General features: G+C 35.2%; 1 long non-coding RNA gene across 2 annotated transcripts in view; it reads right to left on the bottom strand.

Annotated features, from left to right (window-relative positions):
* The window catches only part of LOC118172642, a 94,582-nt gene extending 77,540 nt beyond the window's left edge, over positions 1 to 17,042 (bottom strand). Inside the window, exon 1 of one of the 2 annotated variants that reach the window (XR_004753796.1) lies at positions 16,868 to 17,042. This is a non-coding gene — a long non-coding RNA (uncharacterized LOC118172642). Of the gene's footprint in view, positions 1 to 9,807; positions 9,938 to 16,867 lie in introns of those variants that run through there. The other variant, XR_004753797.1, reaches the window with a different exon arrangement.
* Positions 17,043 to 17,190: the final 148 nt, after the last annotated feature.

Below are 17,190 nucleotides of genomic sequence, written 5' to 3'. Positions count from 1 at the left end.
CAAGCTAGAATTCATGTCTTCTACTTTATTAAAAGAAAGGCAACCACTAGGATAAAATAATATTGAGAAATAAAATTTACCTTGGATTAGTTTCATGTAAACATAAAAAATCGACTTCTCAGAACTCACAGGAAAAAACATAATATAGTTAATATTAAATACAATGATTATGCAACCTATTACTTTTACAGTTTGTGCTCTTGTGTCCTTGATTTCAGCCCTGTTTTGCTTATGATTAATGAATGACTCACCTTTAGTACTCTTTCATTTATTTCATACCTCATTATGAATTTTAAAAGGTCATTTGTCATTTGAAAATAGAAAAAAACATGCATAGAAGTTGAACACTTTTCATAAATGCCAATGACATTTTTCTAAATAAATTGCATGTGCCCAGTATCATCCCTCTTTTTAACTGTTTACATTTTCTTACTACTGTAGATATAATTTCAAAAACTATACAGGGTTTAGTCCCATATAGTAACAGGTGAAATGTTTGCACATTGTATGTGAACATCAGGAGTGCCTATGCACTCCCTATACAGTCACTCTCACCCATAAATCCCAGAATGGCACCTGGTGTACATAACTCTTTTCTTTTTTTAAATTGTCAAAATGCTACACTACAATTTCCCGTGGTTTCTCATTTGTTTAGTTGGGAATATTATTTTACCAGGGTTTGATACTCTATGGTGTTTTTAAAACCACTATTATTATTATTATTTTTTTTTTCCGTACTAAACCCAAAGTTTTGTGCCAACAGTTCAGAGTACTTTATTTATTTATTTATTTATTTATTTAATACATATTTTTTTAGCTACATCCTTTTTCTGTTTTGATAATTACTTTCAACTACAGTATTTGGTAGTCACAAAATACTGAGAAAAAAAAATCTTGGGTCACATCCATGCTAAATCACATTCTGTGAGACAATCAAAGGCATAAGGCAAAGGCCAGCTTTTCTCTCTAATTTTCTAGAGGTAAATTCTTCATGCAGTTGGGCATCACTCTCAGAAGACAACAGTTACCATAAAAAAACACCTATGATCAACTGATAGCTTGAGGAGTAGATCAAATCTGCAGAAGCTCATAGTAATTCCATTCAACAGAGTCAAATCACAGCTGGCAACCTATGCTGTGGAACTTTGTGGTAGCACAGAACTCTCCTTTTGGACAGAGGGCGATCAACATTCTTCACAGTGTCCTCTAGGACCACGTAAAAACAGGGCCTGTGCTGTCTACGGAGCAATGGCCTGCAAGGCTGTTTATAGCCTAGGCTACACTCCAGGCTCTGTAGACATGCCCAGGCTAACTTTAAACTGGATAGTTTGGTGATTTCTGGCAGTTCAAAGTTTCTCAATGTTCAAAGTTCTGCAAGTGAACTCACTGTAAAAAAGTTACCTCTAATTTACCAGTGACATTACCACATTTACCAATGACTAAATTACCTCTGATGCCCCAGTGACAGCTGCACCCAGCTCCTTCTGCAGAAGATAACCTGTTTTCATGCCATGCCCTGTTTGGAGTCTGGCTCATAACGTGTACACAGCAGCAGCTGCACCTATTTTTGCCCTGTCATATTTACAGCTGGATTATGGCTGTGAGGTTTATTCAGGTGAGGTTTATTGAGGCTGGATGCTGAGGCTCCATCTGACTGAGAACAAACCAGAGTCCACGGACTTTAGAAACAGAAATATAAAAATCAACCCCAACCAATTGCATACTTCTTCACCCTGTACAATATGCATGGCTGTATGTGGTGCCAAGTTCAATAACTTAAATATTGTGTCATCACTAAAAATAATATAACCGAGCATGGTTAGTAACTGCAGCCTGACCTTCAGCCTTGGATTTGCTTAATATTGTGGCTTTATGTTTTCCCCCAATTTGTTCAGAACTCTTTGTACCACGGATTATTAATCTATAACTAAACATTGTCCTTGGTGTTCATCTAGATGACGATATTTGGAACCAAAGCAAATCTATTATCTTTTCTTTGAATTTTGTAAGCCTGTTTATTCAAAGCTTTTATTCAGCTGCTTCTTGCAACAATTTCAGTGCAAACTGTACAAGAAAAAATGTAACTGTTTATTTAGGATCATTGTTTTAAATCACATCTTATCTATGATGCACTTCATCTGTAGACAGGTTGTTCTTAAAGTTAACTAAATCAAATGCTCATCCCAACACTGCATGCTAATTCCTGACAAGCACTATAATAATTTTCAGTGTGAATAAAGGAGAGAGTACAGCACATGACACATAGCAAATATAGGAAGGTAATGACAAATAGTAACTATTTACACAAGTTAGGTTGTATGGAAAAAAAAAAAAAAAAACAAACCAAACCAACCAACCAACCAAACACCTCAGTGGGAAAAGAGAAAGTAAAATTTCCTGGAGCTATAGGAAAAATGGGGGTTTGTCTAGAACATCACAGAAACCACAAAAAACTACAGAAGGTCTGCTTAGGTTACTACAATTCCTGAGTATCATCTCCAGTGCAGGGTGAACAAAACCAAAGCATACATGGCAGAATAGAATGTTCTGAAGAAGGGAATATTACATAATGTGCATTTTTCTCTAAGGATTTCATCTTTAGTAAGTGACTTCCTATTCAAGCAATGAGAGAACTTAAACTCCTCCCTTATTGGAATGAAAGTTTGCTCCTCAAGGTGAATCCTTAGAGATAACTACAGACATTCTGAAACTTAACAGGAATTACTTCTGCTATTTGATGAAGGGAAACTATTTCAAAATATCTTTTATTATTTCTTATTATAGTGATACCAAGAACAATTTTCAGGAACTATCCATTCCCTATTTTGGCTCAAAACAATCTAAATGGCTTAACTGGGCATTTCTACTAGAATTTTTATATAAGGTTTTAAACCACAACCTATTGTAACTCATTAGAATTGGCCTGGCAATTCTGCACAGAATTTTGAGTTAGCTGTTCTCCTATGTCTGTGGAAAGACTGAACAAATAGAAGCAGGTAATTTTCTGCTGTTTGCAAATCCCAAAGGAAAGAAAACAAGTCTCCCCAGACTATCAAGAGCACTACTTTTCTGCTTTGCTGTTAACTCAACAAATACACTTTTCCCAAAGCACTCTTAAAAAAATCCTTCCATCTTATATTTCCTCTGTAAGGAAAATAATAATAATAAAAAAGTGTGCATAAAGCTACTGAGAAGGGATTACTTTTTTTTTTTTTTTTTTTTTTTTTTTTTTTTCCAGGTGATAAAATCATACAGTAGAAATATCATACCGTTGGATTACTATGATATTTCTTCCAAAATGCATGTCTGTGCTTACTACTGTCCCACAAAACAGATATTATAAAGAAGGTAGCCTTAAAAAAATTGAATCAACTTAATCAGCATCTGTATACATGAAATGCAACTAAACTTGGAACAAACTTTACCTTCCACCTTGTCTTTCATTTTTTTCATATCCAACATACACTGTGACTGAGGTGTCCTGATACCACTCCAGAAAGCCTTTATCACTTATGCTCACAGTTCGGAGTCCTGGGAATATGCACATCAACTCTTTTACACAAATACCTGAAAAGAAGGGCTCCTTGAAAAAGATGTGTGGAAATCCCCTTGCTCCTATATTTCTTAAGGCTACTGAACAGACATGAGGCCATGGCTGCTTCCTACATGAGCAAGAACTGTACAGAAAGTGACTTTTAGCAAACACATGTCTTTGTACTTCAGAACACAACAGTGCTTTTATGTCCAGGTAGATGACATAGCTAATGACACAATGAATATCTAACTATGTGAAATAATGGGGAACCATACTTAGCAGCACAATATTCAGAAATCTCAAGAGAGAGTTTGCCTTTGTTTAAATTGCTGTTGTTTGGACAACCAGGTATTAATTTCTCTCTGCTCTACTATAAGATTACATTCACATATCGCTGACTGAACATAACCAAAGTAATACTTGGATTCAGGACAGTGACCCTTGCTAGGCTCTATCATGCCTATGTTCATATTCCAGGCTACCGCTTACTGACCCCTACCAGGCACCCATGCAGAATTTGTGTTACATAGACTCAGAGGGTGAAAATATCAAACTGTCATAAACCCTGCAACTGTCAAATGCAAGAAATGATAGAAGGCCAGACTCTGCCCTAAAGCTCTGCTGTGGCATATTCACTGGTAGTGTGACTTCAGGCCCAACCTCAAATCTGAATGTGTAAATTACATCTTTGGCACTCTTAACAGACACCTGCAACACTGTGGGAGCTTATGCTACTGTACAGATGATTAGGTTCACTCTCATTGCTTTTCAAAGATTGACTTACAGCAAGTGAGGACGCAGAGTACATTAGGCTTTCAAAGAGGAGGTCTTGGGGGGAAGGCAACTTGAATGTTTAGCACATTTTATAGTTAGGTCTGGAATATAGGATGTGGATGTTATGAGAACAAAACAATGAGGTTACTGGCAGCAAAGAACTTGGAGCTGGAGCAAATGTGAAGGTAGAATAGAATCGAAATAACGAACCATCTGCTTTCTAATGAAAACAGCTCTACTTGTCAGCAACATCTAGAAAAAATGATTTCTTAGTTGGAGTGTGTAACTTAGGGAAGTAGCTTTTTTGCTATATGAGGTAATACACTCAAATGATGTATGACTTAGATAATAGTGTGGGTTAATGATCTTCAGCTGGATCAGGGAGTAAAACAAAGTAATTTCATAATACAGAACATGATGGATTAAATCATGTTAATACTGGGTATATACATTAAAGAAAATGATCTTTCTGGCATACTAAATGGCAAAATAAAAAGCACTTTTAGTAAGTTATATGATTAATTAGTCTGCCCTTTTATTTATGTACCATGATAAAGTAAAATGTACTTCTCCTGGTTACCTCCCAAGCAATTATTCTAAAAGTTATACTGAATACACCAGCTTCATCATATTGCACCAGTCGACCAGCAAATGCAGAGTAGGTCCCCATCTTTGTTTTAAGGCAGAGGATTTCTTTTTTCTCTCCCTTTCCTGTCCACCCTACTAGATTTTTTTTTTTCTCTTTATGTTTTTCAGCTCATAGAACCATGATTTTGAAAACAGTATTTTGATGCATTGAAAAAACTTAAACAGATTGTTTTACCTTGAGCAATATTAACTGGGGAGAATGCCAAAAAAAAAAAAAAAAAAAAAAAAAGTGAATATTTATAACCCAGATATAATTCAAGCAAATATTTAAATATAGGAATACAAATGCTCCAGACTCCATCTAAATTCTCATCTTTTTCATTTCCTGCTTGCATGATTTAGCTGGATATCCTGTAAGTTTATACCAGATTTCCAAAGGTTTGATCACATCCAGAATTTCTTAGAAAGAAGCTGGAGATGGATTTTCAAAAGAGATTTCAAATCAAAGGAAAAAACATTCAGAAGTAATAGTGCCTACAAAGGGAGAAATACTACTATAGAGAACTGTGTCTAAGTCTCATTTTACTACATTTCCAGAAATTATGCCAATTATGTGAGGCAAGTTTCTTTTAATAATAAAGTTACTTGAAAGGAACAAAAACTACGATTAGCACTGAATGTATTTCTTTCTTGACCTCTTATGAGCCTGCAGAAATTGATACAATGCAGAAATTAAGGCAAAGTCCATTTCAATGATCTTTTTACTTTTTTTTTTTTTTTTTTTTTTTTTTTTTTGATAAGATTTAAGAAGTGGGAGATGTTTCTCCATTCTACTAGGGAGCTGTATAGTTCCTCTTCAAGCTAGATTGTCTTAAAGAGATATACTGGACAACATGGGAAATCTGAAAGACCACAGACCACAGTTTTGTAATGCAAACTTCAGAATTCAGGTGGAAAGAGTCTGACAGAGAAAGAAACTTGCACAAGGGGCCCAGAACTTGCATGGACTTACCCTGTTTCACTGACATCTGTGGAAAAGTGAGTCCTGATTTTAAAACACTAGGCTGAAGGAAATTACTTTTAAAAAAGAACCAGCTAAGAACAACTACCCTCTCTCTCTCTCTCTCTCTCTCTCTCTTTTTTTTTTTTTTCTTAAGCTAGTGCCAGACATCTGTCTCCTACAGCAAGTGCTTTGCATTTCCACACAAAATCATCCTGATGTTCTAATCCTGGTTCCTCTCACACAAAGTCCACCCACTGATACAGTCAGTATTCACTGATTAATCTTTTGTTTGCAACATCACTACGCTTTCTTCCTCCTCTGGGGTTTTTACCTTCTCCACTGTAATGGGAAATCTGTCTTTGTTGGACATCGGTTAAATCATGGCAAATATAAATTCATATATTTTCAGTATGTTTCATCTGTGCATTTTACACTTATGCCCTGGCAAAGAAAATGCTCTGTCATCAAGCTCTACAAATGCATATTTTGTGTCATCTTATTTTAGTGTATGTGAATATACTTGGGATGTTCATTCCTCCTGTAGTGCTGTCCTGTATTTAATTCTCACAAATATTAAAGGGAGCTTACTCTGCTGTTTTCAGGCCTGTTGAAATTCTAGCTCATGCGGAAAAAGGCCCACAAATTTTCCTCACCAAAGGCATCTTTTTTAATCCCTTTCTATGATTGATGCTCCCCAAAATTATTTTGTACTCCTTTACTAAATGTTCCTCCTTATTCTAAAGAAGAATATAAAGGGCCTATCCAAGTAGACCTCTGCATGCTAGCCAGCAGTATCACATCAATATTATGTTTTGAAGGCAGAAGATTTATTATAAATATTTCCTTTATTTTACCAATTGCTTCCAATAATCTCTATAGTTGTTTCTAGTGTTTATATATTTCTAAGCAACTTTTGAGCCTTAAAATATTGAATGGATTCTACCTAGAAATACCAAATAGATACTGAAGTTAATTAATACAAAGAACTTGACCACCTATTTTCAGCTAGTAAATAAACTGTAAAACAGATTTTTTTAAGGCCTGTGAATTATTAGTTGCTGGCGAGACTGTTGTCAGAATATAGAAAACAGGTGAAATGTATCACAGAAAATAGCATATAAGCACAGCTTCTTCAAAGTGTTGGTCTAAAGTAACATTCAATTATTGTTACACTTTAAACTTTGTAGGATATAACACCATGTAGAAGTGTGACTTTAAAATTAGCGTTTTCAAGTGCCTATGATGTAGGTGAGGGTTTTTAGCAAACAGCAGGTTTTAAACATAAAAGTACATTAATTTATTTGCTGTAACAAAATTAGGTAGATTAGTTATTGTTCAGTCTGATTTGTTAAACAAAAGCTTTTATGTTTCAAAAAAGAAAAAAATCTGAAAGAAGAGCAGTGTTGGTGCTCTGGTACTCCATTACTGTTGGCAAGACTCAACTAGAAATGCAAGATATGTATAAAGAGTAATTTTGTCTCATTAAACGACAACACTAGTAGTTCCTCTTCATCTCCTTAATTCATTTCTTATAGTTTTTCTTGTCACATCCACTTGTTTTATGGCTTACTAACTTGCAAGTTATGGTCGTAATTTATGGTCAAAATTGAGTGGTAGCAAATCACAGAATATTTTCATTGATTACCCTAAATTGTCTAATCTCCTGTATGTTTTTAGGACTTGATTGGGTGGTATTTACTGATTGCCTTCATCTAATTTAAAAATCAATCAATAGCAACAATGAGAGGTGGTGGATAAATCGAGTCTAATGCAGCATAACTGCAGCAAATATCCATCAAGGGCTCATTCTCAATCAAATTTGTGGTAAGTTTTAATACATAAACCAAAATGTCTAAAAGCCTTACTTCTAGAGCACATCATTTTAAAATTGTGTTCTGCATTGTGACAATTTATTGCTCTTATGCTGTCTATTTAGGGTGTTTTTCCACTGCTAAAATGAACATATTTCACTACAATAAAACTGTAACAAACGAAAAAAATGTCAGCAGCTTTGGTTTAAAGGCACTTTGTTCCATCTTCCTCAATATTATCTGTGTATAATAATGGGAATTAACATAACATCAGCTTTTCTTATAAACTGTATGCATTCTCTCTGAGATAAACATTCTAATAAGTGTCTTGATGGGAAATGTGTTTTCTACATTGAGAAATCAATTCATTAAAGTTGTTCCTTTTTTTTTTTTTAAACAAACAAACAAACAAACAAACAAAAACATCCTTTTTTTCCTGAAGTTTTGGATAGCAAATATGGAAAAAACTGTCTGGAAGGCAGAATTCTAATTTATTGACACTATCAAGGCAAAACCGCATCATGCAGCAAAGAAGGGCAGAGAGCAAATGCAAAGCTTAAAATCCTCCTTTCTAATCTCTCACAAGAACACATACACAAAATACCATTTTATTTCTGAACTAAGCATGGACCTCCAGTTTATATTAATGTAAGTTTTATATAGGCACATGGAGGTAAAAGGTTAAATAAACTGAGGTCAGAATTATACCTGAATTTATATCAGGCTGAGGAGCCAGTTCAATAGCCTGGAAAAACAAGTTAAAATTGGCTTCTATTCTTGAAAGAATTTTAATCCATACTCAGAAACAGGTATTTGGTATAAGACTTCATATAGTGAATATTGAATGCAGATATCTAAGAATATTTAGCTTTTATTTCCTGAGAACATCGGACATATTACGCTATATACTTCTTGGACAACAGGATTTTCTGTCTTGTGTCTTTAGATGTTAATACATGACCAGTGAGTAAGAGGAGTTTGGAGACTTTGTGCCTTTCTACAATTCTGAAGTTATTTGATTTTAGAGTCAAGTGCACATATTGGCAGATAGACATTTTCTTTTACTGTATTTAAATTCAAACAAGGAAGATACTGAGCACAGCCCAGGAACACACTCTGGAGCATTACATAAGAAGTTAGAGCTGAAATTCACCCAAAACATCCATTAAGCAGAACTTTGAAAGACAAAGCACATATTGTTTCCTAAAGGTCAAAAAGAAAAAAAAGAAAGAGAAAAAAGAAAAGGACAAGAACACAAAACATGTAGTTACACACATCAAGAACTAGGAATTCTTTGCTTTAACTTTGCAGCTAGCCACTCTGAGACAGGTATCAACACTTGTGACTTCTTAAATTTTGCATAATCCAGATGAAAAGAGAGATCATTAATTCTTATTCTGTCCCAGTCATGTTTTATTTCAAGTGTTAAATGAGATTGTCTTTTATTTGTATAAGGGCTCTTAGTAATGCTATTTATATGTTCTTCTACAATTTTGATTTTATCTGGGATTGAAAGAAGAATGGCACAATGCTGAGGTATTAAAGCAGGGGCTTTCCTATCAAGTCTGCTACACTTTCTAACCAAAAGAGGGAAGTGTGAGGCATCTTATGGAGTAGTTTTCTGGCAAGATTCAAGAGGCTTGGATAGTTCTGAAATCACTCAGATGAAAATTCCACATTTTTGTACTTACGTGAAGAAAGTAGAATTACATGACTACAATCTACTATTAGTACAAACAAATCTGTGGATATATGCGGATCAGGCAAACTCTGGAAAATAGTTCTGCTCCAATCAATTTTAAGGTATCCTTTACTGCTAAACATACTCAAAAAGTCTCTGGCCCAAGTAACAGATCACAGCACACATTGCAAATATAAAAGACAACCTCCAAAGAGAACCCTACCAGCAGTCTGCCGTTTATTAAAATTCTGACATTCTGAGATATCTTCTTGCCAAGGGCCCTCTTACAATGACATCTGTACACTTGTCATTACATTGCAGTTCACATTACTTACATAAACATGCCACAGGGAAACCATGACTGATATAATTTTTATAAGATTGAAAGGTAGCCGTTGTGATCATTAAAACAAACCTGAGAGAGCCTTCCTGATGATGGAATAGATTCAGTTACTTCTTCCTTCTCTGTGGGTCATTAGTTAAAAAGGGGAAGGTGGGGGAGGAGGGAGAGAAGCCCATATACTGCAGGTGTTTTATCCTTTGTAAGGAGCCTGCACTGAGACAAATGATTCTAGCTGGCATTTTGTACACACCGGAGATTGCTTATCGATCCAGATCAGAATATTCAGGCTGGCCCCGGGGAAAAGGCAGAGTATTTTCTGAGGGAGTTAATAACCTGGCAGCTGAGCTGTCTTGTCCAATTCACTGAACCTAGGGCTCTAATCAGGCCAGAGTTTCTTATTTTGAGAAATCTTGCCATATGTGTCTGCTAGCTGCCTTCCACTCTATTGGACCAGTGACAGTGATTGAAATGACAGCCTATAGATAGAGCCTAATCAAATTGTTTATTATCAGCCTAAATCAATATGTATAGATTGTTGAAACATCACTGTCATGCCATGGAAAAGTCATACTAATACTACATGCTGCAGGTGTAATTCTAAAATGTATTTTTCCATCCTAAATTACGTCTGAATTTAACAGAGTAAAAGAAATTGTAGTGGTGTATGAGACAGTGAAAAATATACATGTTTACACATTCCAATAAAATAACGTTACAGATTAATGCTAAAATGTCATGTTGTGCACTGCTTAAATATGTTATCATGCTCCCTGTACAGGAGAGAGGCAACAGAGCAGTAGGAAAAGAAAAAGGGACTGAAAAGAGAAGTATTTTGCTTTTTTGTATAGAGAGGGGAAAATCTCACACAGGTTTGTGTAAACACATTCTGCAGAGCAAAACAAATTCCAACACACCTGAAATCAAATTTTGAGACTAGTCTACAGATATGAAACATGCAGTAATGTGAAGTCCTATGGCACTACACAAATATTTCTCCCAAAAGCCTCTCAAAGAGCTTGGTGCATCAGGTCTAATGCTTTAAAAGGAAGACCACCAGGGCAAAGAACTTGCACTCTGAATTTAGGAAACAGAGACTAACTGCAAGCACCCAAAATTTTATGCAAGAGTTGGTTTCATGAGGAAAGCTATGTCTTCTGAAGACTCATGGGTATTCTTCTTGCACAGAAAACATAAATGCATTTCATGGAGAAAAGTAAAAATGTAATAATATGTAGTAAATTTGATTCTATAGGCTTAATTAACATCTCAAGCAGAACTGTTCAAACACTGAAAAATGAGATGGAGTAAGGATATTCCTGAAAGCATACCACTGGGAAGAGGTATCTAATCTTTGTGGCCCCTGAAGCCCACCTGAACAGTACCCCCATGAAATTCTTCTCTACTGTAATTGACCTGAAATGGATAATCCCTGAAGGGCTTGTGGCCCAGCAAGAGTCAGTTGTGTATTTTATAACTTTTGAAGTAGGTCTACTGGCAGAATTTTGCACTACCTAATCTGTCCTGTGGAATAATTTATTGCCTTGCTCCTGAACAAAAGAATTTTCAAAACTATTTTAAAGTACTCTGGCAAGGTAAAGGTGCCTTAACCTTAGAGTAAATTATACTTTTTGCCCTGAAGAATAGTGTAAAGTAACCTTCAGGTTAATTAATCTTTGCAATGTAACACACTCCTGTTTGAATATCATTTACATTGTGTGATTATTGGGCTGAATCAAATGTATAACAACTTTTAGCATTACGGCATACGTGTTAATAAAAATAATATTGCCCTGTAGGTTGTACTGATTTAAAGTGATGTGTTTTTCTTTGGATAAAATGTACTTTTCTTACTGTGTGCATTCAAAGCTCTCCAAACAGCAATTATCTTTGGCTGACTGATTCTAGGAATTTTTCCGTTACATTCAAAATAAGAATTTCTTCATTGCCATTTTAAGAAATAAAGGTACTTATTCAGCACAAAACTTCAGCATATAATTCTTTCTAAGCATATGTTTAAGTCCCTCCTGAGTCATGAAAGAGGTTAAGCAGGTGCTTAGCTTCAAGCATAGCCTTAAGCCCTGAATGATTTCAGTGGGACTTCCCCTTGTTTTAAGTTTTGAACATACTTGGGGCATAGTCATGGCTGAGCATACAATACAAATACAGGTGGCTGAATCTGGCCCACAGCTGGCACAAAAAACAAAATTACACATTACTTTTAAAGAGTTTTGACCAAAATCCAGCAAAGCACTTAAGTCTAAACACACTGCTGATTTAACTATCTCAGTTTATAGTTACACTGGTGCAATTTCCTAGCATGGATATACTCTGCTAGCATTTACCTTGGCATAACTGAGCAAGACACTTTTAAGAAATGCCACTGAAAGTCCTGGAAAGATAGGGTAAACCTGCAAGAGATAATACCAAATTCAAATAAATTCTAAAAGCAACTGCTGGAGGGACATAAGAAATGGAAAATATCTACTAAATTAAAATTGTCTGTGAGCTTTGTTGAAACACACAATGAAGTGGGTGCAAAGACAGATTCTCTCCACCAGCTGTGTGCCCTGTTCCCTAAGCATGGTAAACCTGCCTGGTGATGTATTTCATTTACACAGAAAGAAGAACGACATCACTAGGTCCTCCCACCTCTTTGACATGGAAGTAAGAAATCCTGCATTGAATGAAACTAGAAGAATTTCATGATTTTCAGCACACTGATTCAACCAATGCAGTTCAACACTTGCTGAAAACTATATTTTGCTCAGTGAACAACACCCTTTCATAATGCTGGAACAATATTTTTCCCCCTTTTCCCCTCTTCTGTAACACTAACAGAGAGGCAGAGTCCTACCAAACAAAAATTTCCCAGTAAGTGAGTATAAGTGAGTCACTAATCATGTATCCTTTTCAGGTTCTATAACTTGAAACTGCAGAGTCTGCCATTGAGAAGCACTAAGACTTTATGGCTCAATCTGAAATATCATCTGCAAAATCAGAATATTGGTGTATCTCTCTCTCTCTCTCTTTTTTTTTTTTTTTTTGTTTTTTAATGGAAATTTCCAGTGGAAGAGATGCTGACTGGTATTCTTTTCAAGTTAAAGACAATTTTGGCCTTAATTTTCCCATGCAGTTCTGTGCAGGAGAGATAGCTCTGTATCTAACATCATGGAAACAAATTCACTACAGATCATGAAATACACAGAAAATCACTTGACCACAAAACTTCTGATCTACTCCAAACATACTTGACAAATAGATTTGACATCAAATATTTGCACTGTGATATTTTTAACACTCATTTACTATTAAAATGGCCTTACATTTTGCACCTTGAAGTCATCTGTTACCCACTTGCAATACTTGTAACACTTCTTTGTCAATTCTTTAAAACCTTCTACAGAGCCATCACGACATTTCTCAGCATAGTTTTGCTAACATGTTGCTATTCATATCTGAACTGGTTTCAGAAATAGTAGCTCCTTCCAGAGAACATGGATGAAATGTCTAGATTATACCTTGTATACTCTAAGACCCTTTGAACTGCATATTCTCTAATTGTTGGGTTGAAATACGGAAATCTATTTTAGGTTCTGCGTGGCATGCAGTGAAATCTCTGTTACAGTCTTCTGACTCAGATGAGGATGCATTATTTTTGTATCATGTATTTGCTTTTTGTTAAATCTTAATGTAGCCTAATGACTCAAGAGAACAGAATGCTTTTTTTTCTTTCTTTCTTTCCTTTTTTTTTTTTTTTCCTTTTAGTTTGCTTTTCAAAGGCTCTTCAAGGTAAGAGTTTCACACAATAGTAGTCAACAGTGTCACTGTTAACCAACTTTCCAGTACATATGTCTCTGTTATAAGTACTGCGTACTAATGGAAAATAAATGTTTTAGCCTAGTTCTATATTGGGAAAGGACTGTGTCTATGATCCTCCTAGAAATCTAGTAAAATTCTTATTTATGCTATTCTTATTGCTTCAATTATTGCATTTCCCTATATCCATTTATTTTCTTTTTGTTTATTTTTCCTATAGGGTGGTTTGCTTTGTTTATGCAAGAAAATGGGATGTAAAAACTAAGTATTACTGTTACAAGGTCTACAGGTTTATTTGTTGCTTTTTCCCAATTTGTATAAACAGCAAACATTAAGAGAAGATGCACAGTGCACCAAATTCCCATTCCATTCAAAGAACATAATGGTTCTAAATCAAAGTCTTTAAGACACTCAAGATGCAGAATTAAAGTCATCAGCACAATCCTTGCCCTGTCCCCTTCTCAATAAGCATTACAACTATCAGACTGTTGCTGCCTTTCATTAAATGCATCATTATCTATCAGCATATGGACATACTAAAAGAATGAATATTAACCTACAAATACCTATGTTCTAATTCTACTTAAACGTACAACATATAAATACTTTTATTTCGTGATTTCAGTGATCTCTACTTCACTCCAAGTAATTGCTGTGTTTCTGTAAAAAATAATCAAACAAAAAACCAACCACTGCCAAAATTAAGAGTAGCTAAAGTTTAGCATGTTTTTCTGCTAGCCTCTGGCAATCCACTTTCAATTTTCTTGGATACCATAAATACCAAATTTAACAACTTTCCTTCTTTGTCATATGAACCATCCAGCCAGCAACTCTATGATTAAGTAGATTTCTCCACTACCAACAAAGCCCTATGTTGAACTATTTCTGTTTTTTTTTTTTTCAGTTACATTGTGATGTTGCTAAATAAATCTAGTAATCTCACAACAAAGTTGTAATTGTGCTCAGGATCACAAAATTTGCAACCTAAAAAATTACTATTTGAATGAGAAGGGAAAATACAGTATAAAACAGCCCATGCCCCACAAAACCTCTATCCATAATCGTGTTTCACTTCAGATGCACAAATAATTGATGCACTGTACAAATCAGGCCTGCAAATTGGTTTGCCTCCCAAACTGTGCTTCAAACCTCATTACATTTAATAGCTCCATATTGAAATGCCAAGTCCATCAAAAAAAAAATCTGGCTAGGTTTAAAAATAAATAAATAAAATAGTACTGAAACAGACCAATGTGGAAAAGTGTAATATTAGGAAGTTCTAAATTCTCACTACTCTTCAGCAGTATAAAGGGGGATTAATCAAGAACTGTGATGGTGAACTTCAACAAGATCGAGTTTAAGAAGTGAAATCAATTCCAACAGTGCAGTGTCACACTGCTTGGCTTAATTACAGAACCTTTTTCTGTCAGCTGAAAAAACAGTTACTGTGCTGTTTGGAGATAGTGCTAACTACCATTCTTTTGCATCTCCTGCACTCCCATCCTTTGTGTGGAGTTACATATAGCAGAGATGACAGGTTATCCTCCTGGACAGTCCAGCTACGCTTCTGAACAGCTAAGCCTATTTTGCTTAAGCACAAGATGAAGTGGTAGTGACCATGGTACTCCAACATGTTAGGTCTGTAGAACTGAAAATCTGTCCTAAATAACTATCAATATTTTTACTTTATACCAGGAGGAGGTGGGTAAAACTTAAATAAAATAAAATAAAATAAAATAGATTTCTGAAACACTTTGTGGATCTTGCATTGATAAACATTAAACAGAATTCTGGGAATTTTGTCTGCACAGAGAAAATCATCTAAATTGTCTGAAAAACTCTTGAAGCCTGTGATCAAATACAGTCCTAGGCTCTCACACTTTAAGTGCTTGTGGATCTTGCTCAAAACATGCAGCTCAATGAAACAAAACCAAAGCTATTTTACTGTGATAAAGACTGCAGTAGGATGGTGTTTGCACAACACGTGAGTTGATGTTCTTTAGATGGCTTGGAAATACTAAATTCAAGGTTTGTTAAGTGTAAATTTACAGACAGCACATGCAAAGAATTTTAAAGTTTCATTAGTCAATTATTTTAAGTAGAACACTCAGTACATTAATGCTACAACAATGCAAATTAATCAAACAAGAAAAAGTAAAGTAATTAAAGCTGAGCAGTGAGACTGATGAATTCAGAGGTAGATAAAACTTCTGCAATGCATATTCAAGAGACTGAGTAATTAGGTGTAACTGTAGGAAGACTGTTAACATGCCCATTTTTGTATATCTATGAAATCTGCTTCACAGAGGAACCACATACATTGCTTTTGTGTCTTACTTCAGAAAACTACACAAAATTAGGGAGGAAAGACTTTGATGTGATTTAGAGGATGGAACAGGACCTAGTTCTGTTGAGTCTTGACTTGAGTCTTGACTTCCTATGCAGTCCTGGGCAAATGACTTAATTTTCCATTTGTAAAACAATTAAATGTTCCTTCTGTATTTGTGTGTTCTAGAAGGACAGGTATCATGTATGTTAAGACTACTCTGATGGAGAGCATAGAAATAAGTACAGTATGGCTCCAAGTGTACAACAACAGAACTTACAGGTGCACAAATGCATCAGATGCAGTGGGTCAGTGTGATAGCACAGAAGAGAGAGAACATGGTGAAGATTTTATACAGCTGTATTTTGTAAATCCATTCAAATTGTAACTTTTTCTTATTGACAAGTGAGGGTATGCTTAAGGTGATGAGGCAAATCTATAGAGACTAATATATATGGTAGTTGAACAACATTGAGTCATTTTTTGTTGGAATGCTTTGTAATAGACATGGGCAATGATAACTTCAACAATGTGTGATTAATTCTAACATTGAGCATATAAGAAAGTCTATGTAAGAATCTTATTCCATAAATCCAAATTATGTAAAAACAAGTAAAAGCCACCCTTTTTGCCTTGACAATAATGTAGCAAATTATTAGTCTGGCATAACAACAGAATGAAGAAGAGTACAGAATACCAGCTTGAATCAAAACACTGATGAGGCAACCTGTTTATAATAGAAAGTGATCTAATTCTTTATGTTTTTGAAAATATTTGGTGTTTCTCCTCCCTCAGGCTTTGTTTCCCTGCAATGATTATGTTTGTTTTCAGATATAGATGTAACTGTCTCTGCTCTCAACCCCACCAGGTGCTTAAAACTTGCAGTTTTAAAAGTATTTTGCTCACTATAGCACAGCAATCAAAGCTGCTTACTCTGAAAACATTCATTCTCTCACTGTTTCATAACGGAAAGTCACATAATTTCCTTACCTGAATGTATGTGAATTTGACTGGATCTTTCTCGGAGTCACTGTATGGACAGAAGATCAGTTTTATGTTTATCCTCTTGGATATCAGTTTTATGTTTATCGTCTTGGTACTCTGAAACTGCCAGTGAACCTGTGAAATGGGGAGTATGCCACATAATTAGAAAATTACCCACTGCCAACTTTCTATCACCCTATTCCTTCTCTAAAAGGAACAATACATGTGCCAAAGTGACAGAACTTCAGAGAGCTAATTCAAGAAGCCCTCAAGAGCTTTCAGCAAAGACTTCATCTTAAATTACAAACACGAGTTTATAACATGGTCTC

The sequence above is a fragment of the Oxyura jamaicensis genome, chromosome 11 (assembly GCF_011077185.1).
Source record: "Oxyura jamaicensis isolate SHBP4307 breed ruddy duck chromosome 11, BPBGC_Ojam_1.0, whole genome shotgun sequence".
Taxonomy (NCBI): domain Eukaryota; kingdom Metazoa; phylum Chordata; class Aves; order Anseriformes; family Anatidae; genus Oxyura; species Oxyura jamaicensis.
This window is presented reverse-complemented; position numbering and strand designations above follow the sequence as displayed.